Source organism: Solanum stenotomum, chromosome 10, assembly GCF_019186545.1.
Source record: "Solanum stenotomum isolate F172 chromosome 10, ASM1918654v1, whole genome shotgun sequence".
Taxonomy (NCBI): domain Eukaryota; kingdom Viridiplantae; phylum Streptophyta; class Magnoliopsida; order Solanales; family Solanaceae; genus Solanum; species Solanum stenotomum.
The window spans coordinates 49,010,602-49,017,739 of record NC_064291.1 but is presented as its reverse complement, the minus strand read 5'-3'; the positions used below and the strand labels follow the sequence as shown (position 1 = coordinate 49,017,739).

At 31.8% G+C, this 7,138-nt stretch overlaps 1 pseudogene across 1 annotated transcript in view; it reads right to left on the bottom strand.

Moving 5' to 3' along the window:
- Positions 1-6,653: 6,653 nt before the first annotated feature.
- LOC125878217 (cyclin-dependent kinase F-4-like) overlaps positions 6,654-7,138 on the bottom strand; it is a 22,000-nt pseudogene continuing 21,515 nt past the window's right edge. Inside the window, exon 19 of the transcript XR_007447736.1 lies at positions 6,654-7,078. The product of XR_007447736.1 is annotated as a cyclin-dependent kinase F-4-like (transcript). The remainder of the gene's footprint in view (positions 7,079-7,138) is intronic.

Here is a 7,138-nt window from a genome sequence, read left to right as displayed (position 1 = left end):
AATTGAACAAACCATGTTTGATGATAAAAAAAAGTCTCAACAAAATTAGTGGCCTAAAACAAAATTTTAATAAAAGAGCTCAAATATATACATAGTGAACAATAGTAGCATATCTAGTGTAATCTCACATTTACAACATGTTTGATCATACAAGTAGATGTGATGATTAAAAAGTCTACATAAAATTAGTGGCCTAAAACCAAATTTTAATAAAAGACCAGGTAAAATTTAAACTCATTAACCCAAATAATTATACCAAAAATTTCCTTTTCTGGTACGGGATAAAAACAGAAAAAACTCAAACATTTGAATCACATTTTGATCCTATGTGGGAGAAGAGAATTATACATACAAAACTATAAAAGGAAAGTGTAAATAACAAATTATCAAGAAAGCTAAAATAATGGAACGGATAATAAATAACATAATTGGAGTAATATGAAACTAAACGGTTTCAACACAAATTATTTTACCAAAAATAGAACTAGATTTCTTTTTTAGTATAATTTGCATTCCATTTGCTTACTTTCTATAAAAAGTTCGTCTTTATTTTTTACTTACTTTCTATAAAAAGTTTGTCTTTATCTTTTACTTACTTTCTATAAAAAGTTGGTCTTTGTATTTTTTACTTACTTTCTCTTTTATACAATGAAAGACGATTTTCTTACTTTCTATAAAAAGTTGGTCGCCATGAAGACGATTTTCTAATGTTATCTCTCTATCCGCCAAATTCAAAAGACAGCGTTATAGGTGCCGAAGAAATTAGCTATTCTAAAACTATTGTCTCTGTTTCTGAAAATCTTGCAATTACTACTACCGTTGATTTCTCTTCCACAGAGATAAAGTGAAATCAACAGTATTTTTAGAATACGACTGATGAGTCGTCAGGGCGGCAAGGACGATCACGATCCTAATTCACCTTTCTTGACTCTCTTTACTGCTTTGTAGTGTTGCTTCATTTATATATTCCTTCTTTTTTTCTGAATTCTTCTTCTTTTGATGGTTGTTACTTATTATGGAAGCATTGTATTGAACTCAAAACTTTCTCACTATTTAGTTTCTAAGTAATCTTTAATGATTTTTATGTGTCAAATTTTAATGATTAAATCAATAAACAAAGCGATAACGATCAATAACCAATAAATTAATAATCGCTAAGTCAATATCTTAATGACTCTACAATAATTTTACATGTCTACAGATCAATAATTGTTGAGTCAAATCAATAAATTTCTAATCAAATTGAATCAACCGATGTACAATCCTAATTTCTCCGGATATGGTATTGCTAATGTGTTCGGTCAAACACATTCCTATAAATTTTGTTAGGAATAGGGGGGTCTGGTAGGGGGGAATAGAAATTTTTTAAAATTTTGTTAATTTTTTTGGGGGGGATGGAGTGGAGGGGGGTGGGGTGATAAAAAAAAATTGTTAATTACTTTTTTGGCTTGGGGTGTGGGGATGGTAGGGGGTTAGGGGGTAGGGNTGGGAGGGGGCTGGTAGGGGGTGGGGGGGCTTAAAAAAAATTTTAAAAAAAAATCTAATGGAAAATTTTTAAATTTTGTTAACTTTTTTTTTGGGATAGGGAGGTGGGGGGCTGGTAGAGGGGTGGGTTGGTAAATTTTATTTTAAAAAAATTAAAAAAATATTTTAACGGAAAAAAATTAAAATTTTGTTAATTTTTCCTTGGATGGGGTGTGAGGGGGGGATGGTAATTCTTTTTTACATTTTCTTGGGATAGAGGGTGGAGTGAAGTGATAAAAAAACTATAATTTTTTTTTTTGTTTTTAAAACTTTTAACAAGATTTCTATTATAATATGGGTAAGTATGGGTACCCTACTATCCATTGGGTAACTTGTTTTTACCCTTTAAAATGTGAGTCGAGTCGAGTAATTTATTCATTTTTATTTAACTCATTTTTTATCGACTCATATTCGACTCGACTCGCTCGTTTGCCACTCTTAGTTGTGATCAAAACTAGAAATATGTGGGATGTTAATCTCTTTGTTGTGCTAACTGACTATTGGGAAGCACTTGATTATCAAGTCTATGGTTTAATCAGAGCAACTTAACTTATGAACAAAAGATGGCAATGTGTACATACTATATGTCCCATTATATACACCACTATTGCTAAACGCCCTAGTTCTGGAGCTGCAATCCTGAAATTGTTTGTACTTGCTTGAAACACCAAATTAAAGTCGTTCATATTTAGTTACTTTTAGTTATTGCATAATTTGTAGTAATAGTTAATAATCATCAAACTCTTCAAAAGGTTATTTTTGTTTAATTGTGGAATTAAGTATTAAATATAAGTCGATCACAAGTCCCTTGGAAACGAAAATTCATTTCTAAAAGAAACTATATTGCTTGAGCGACAACGTATACTTGCGTGTATATTTGGAAGCAACAGCAGTAATGCCAACGCACATCTTCAGTGAGCAGAACAAGGTGGCGGACATGCTTAGCAAGGAAGGACTGAAGCACAACACCTTTGGAAAGCCAACCTTTTAGTTAGTTCCCCTATGTGTGCAAAAAAACTAACACGGGCAGACATTGCGGGAATTATGTATATAAGGAAACTCAATCCTAGTAGCCACTATGTAATTGGCCATACCACGGCCCAAATTTCTGGTTATGCAGCATCAAACAATATGCTTGACATTACGTAATTTCTAATATATCTATCCTTTTGATAAAAAAGAAAAAGAAATTAAGTACTAGTTGTAAAATTTAGAGCATCAACCATCATTAATAAGATTAATTTGATAAAATATCTCTGCAATTAAAATTTTTTTAAAGAGTGTTTCAAGTCGATAGGTATCCAATAATATGAAATGGATAATTAATAACTAATTAATTGGAGGACAACATGAAACTAAGAGAGTACTCCCTCCGTTCCATATTGATTGATCACTTTTTTTACACATATATTAAAAAATCATAAATAAGAATATAATTTTACTATATAGTTGTGTTTGGTGTATAATGGAATGCGAATATACATTTAAATAATAGAGTATATTTTAATTGTCAAGCTGCAAAAGTTTTCTTTCTTTTTTAATTTATGTATCCAATCAAATATATTTGTCGAGTGTCTTTTAAAAACAGACTCTCTACCTTGCAGAGGTAGTGGTAAAGACGGCCTACACTCTACCTTTTCAAGCCCCCACTATGGGTGATTAGGCTTAGGGGTATTCAAAATTGAATCGAAATCGATAACTCAAATAGAAAATAAGCTATTGATTTATTAGTAGTTTCGATAATGGTTTTGATTTTGAGTAAGATGCAATCTATCAACGTAACTCATGTGCGTCAGTCATTTGGTTTGTCACCTTGTTTCTAAGTGATCTTCAACGATTTTTATGTGTCAAATCTTAACGATTAAATCAATAATCAAAGCGATAACGATCGATAACCAATAAATTAATAATCGATAAGTCAATATCTTAATGACTCTATAATAATTTACGTGTCTAACGATCGATAATTGTTGAATCAAATCAATAAATTTCTAATCAAATTGAATCAACCGATATACAATCCTAATTTCTCTAGATATGGTATTGCTATTGTGATCGGTCAAACACATTCCTATAAATTAAGACACATAAAGTATTACTTATTATATTAGTTGTTCGTTTTAGTCGAGAACCAAAGCAGTTTTAAAGGAAACAATTGAACAAATTTTTTAGTTGAAAACTTAATGTTGATAATTAAATTTTATTGTATTTTGTCATGGCTTCTACATCTTTGTTATTTATTTTTTTTAAAGTATTTTATTGTGTTTTTTCTTGAACCAAGGGTCTATCGAAAATAAAACTATTAAGATATGATAAGATCGGTATACACACTATCCTCTATAATACCTATTTGTGAAATTACACAAGGTATAATATTGACAATTAAACTTTAATAATATTTATTATTGAAATTATGTAAAAACTTTAATAATTATTATTGAATTATCATAAATGGTATGTAGATACCCTCCGTCATACTTTTGGGACATTGGTGTCCCTGCCGTCAAAATACTAGAGCATTTACGATAGTTCATGGGTATATTTGTCCTTTTTCCCTATTAATTAATACTAAAGGTAAAAAGAAAAAATATGATAAAATTTTCTTGATTTTAATATGAAATGGATAATAAATTAATTAATTGGTAACATTTACACGTGAACAAGCTTTAAACTCTTTTAACTCAAATAAATATACCAAAAATAGAACTAAAATTGTCAATCCTTTACTTTTTAACACAGAATCCGACTATGAAATGGATAATAAATTAATTAATTGGTAACATTTACACGTGAACAAGCTTTAAACTCCTTTAACTCAAATAAATATACCAAAAATAGAACTAAAATTGCCAATCCTTTCCTTTTTAACACAGAATCCGACTTTGATCCAAAATAGGAAAATTATACAAATCTATAAAGGATGATCAATTTCTCTTAGTTACGCTATTACTACTATTCTCATTCCTTTATTTCTCTTAGTTACGCTATGGAAATTGGTGATCAATTTTCCGACGATTTTCTAATGTCTCTGCCATTTTCGGAAAACAGTGTTATTGATGCTGAACCAATTAGCTGTTGTCTTCCTCATCAGTACTCATCTTCTAATACCACTTTGTCTCTCTTTCCCCAAGTTTCTGAAAATCTTGCTGCTTCCAAACCAATTACTACTACTGTTGATTTCTCTTCCATAGACGGCGGCAAGGACCATCCTAATTCACCTTTTTTGACTCTCTTTACACGAGTTTATGAAAACTCAAAACCAATTGCAAACAATACTCCTCAGCCATACCTACCCAACACCTCTTCGACAGCCCAATCTTCCATTGATAGTCAACATTGTTGTAGTTTTGCTTCATCAAGTCGGGAGGTAAATGCATTGGGTAACTCTGCTCCTAATAGATCCTTGTTACAGGAATTCATCCCGCTCAAGAAACCCAAGCTGACAAAAGAATCAAACAGAGAGGAAGGTCACTGGATAACAAAGAAGCTAACTAGAAGCGATGTGAATGGAGCTTCGAGGCTATTACTATCTCGACAAGACGTGAATAATTACATGTTGGTTTTAGCATTTTAATATTACTATTTTAATATATTAATTTGCTCTACTTTGAGTTAAAAGAGAGTTAGTGGGCATTCTTACATTGTATCCGTTGGTGAGGCATATATGACATTACTCACCTATCAATGCACATAGGTATTATTGCCCATTATTTTTTGGTTACAAAAACGTTCCACTGAACGTTGGGTCAACACCTTGGGCAGTTTTGCATTTGCACGTTGGTGCATTTGTTGCCCACACAATTACTTCTCCAAATTATTCCTCCATTACACCTTGTAACCTATGTAACTCCTAAAACCATTATCTTCACTATTTACTACACCATTATCTTTCTATTCATTGCTAGGAAGACTTCTTCTAGTATAAATAGTGGTGGTCTTCATTTGGTTTGGTACACACAATACATAAGAAAATATAGAGTGCATAAGGTTTGTCAAAAAGAGAGTTCTTATTAGTTAAAGGGAGGTGTTTCTTTTGTGGAGCTTTGGACTCAACTCTTGTCCAGAGTTGTTGAGTTATATTTTGTGATTAGGCTGTTGTATCCTGGAGGGGACAAGTCAAGAAGGACTACTGCTGGACCGGTGAAAACATTTGCTGCAGTGGGCTTGAATCTCCTTAAAGAGAGCGAGATATCCGCGCCTCAGCCTGAAGAGATTTCTGTTTCTTCATTTTATTTCAATTGTAATCTTGCATTTTTATTATCTTGTAAGTTTTTCTCTAACATTACATATTACCCTTCATGAACAAGGAAGAACAGAGCATAATTTGTCAACAATTGTGCGGAGTTAATGTTACTGTATTTGATATGGATACACAAACAAGCCATATTTTGACTCTCAAGAAATGGTCAACTAATAGCTTTCACCTTGTCAAAGCATGGACAAAGGATTTTGTCAAAAGGAGGAATCTCAAAGAAAAAGATGCCATTTCCATTCGTTGGGAGATAAGCAATTCAAGATTTTGTTTTTGAGTTCAAATGAGGGATCAAGTAGATCTTTAACATGTTTATTTTTTTCATATTTTTTTTTAGTTAGTTATCTCGAGCTTTAGCTCAATGATCAATTTTGTAAGTATGGAAACAGAGCTTTTTAGTGTTGCTTCACTTGTATAATCATTCTTTGTTCTGAATTGATCTTTATATCTTGTTTTGATGGTTATTACTTATTATTCCATAATGTATTTTCTTGTTTTGATGATTATTACTTATTATTCCATAATGTATTATCTTGTTTTGATGATATTATTACTTATTATTCCATAATGTATTATCTTGTTTTGATGATTATTACTTATTATTCCATAATGTATATCTTGTTTTGATGATTATTACTTATTATTCCATAATGTATTATCTTGTTTTGATGATTATTACTTATTATTCCATAATGTATCGCGTTGTATTATATCGTTTTCTACCTAATGTCAAACATCAACAATGTGAAAACTTAAATTTGTTTACTCACAACAGTAAACAGATGGTTTCTATTACTGGTGTGATCAAAACTAGAAATCTGCTAATCTCTCTAGTTTAATCAAGGCAACTTAATTTATGTACAAAAGATGCTATCAGTGAGAGTAGAGGAAAACCATTTATTCAAGCAAAACAACGAAATACATTATTCAAAACATGTTCAACATCGTACATATAACAGTATCACCAAAAACTAAACAAAAATATTGAAAGCACAAAGACACCAAAGTAACATCAAATTTAGCCAAGCACATAAAGACTATTATCGCGAATAGAACACTAGACCAAAGTAGGACACTCAGCTATGACATTTCTTCATCCAGCAACTTTCCTCGAAAAGCTTCTTCCTGGAAGAAACTCTTTAGACCGTCCATGGAACAAGTCGTGCTGCCCATGCCATCCTCCTGCCTTCATTGGCTTAACTATTGGCTGCATTGTAGGTCCTCTGCCAGAGCCAATATTCATGTTTCCCAGCTTGTCAGCTGCATCAGAAACGGCAAAATTCTGCACTCTGGAACCAACCACTGCCAAGCTCAAAAGAAAAATTAGCTTTAGGGGCACAACAATACAAGTATTCCAATAGA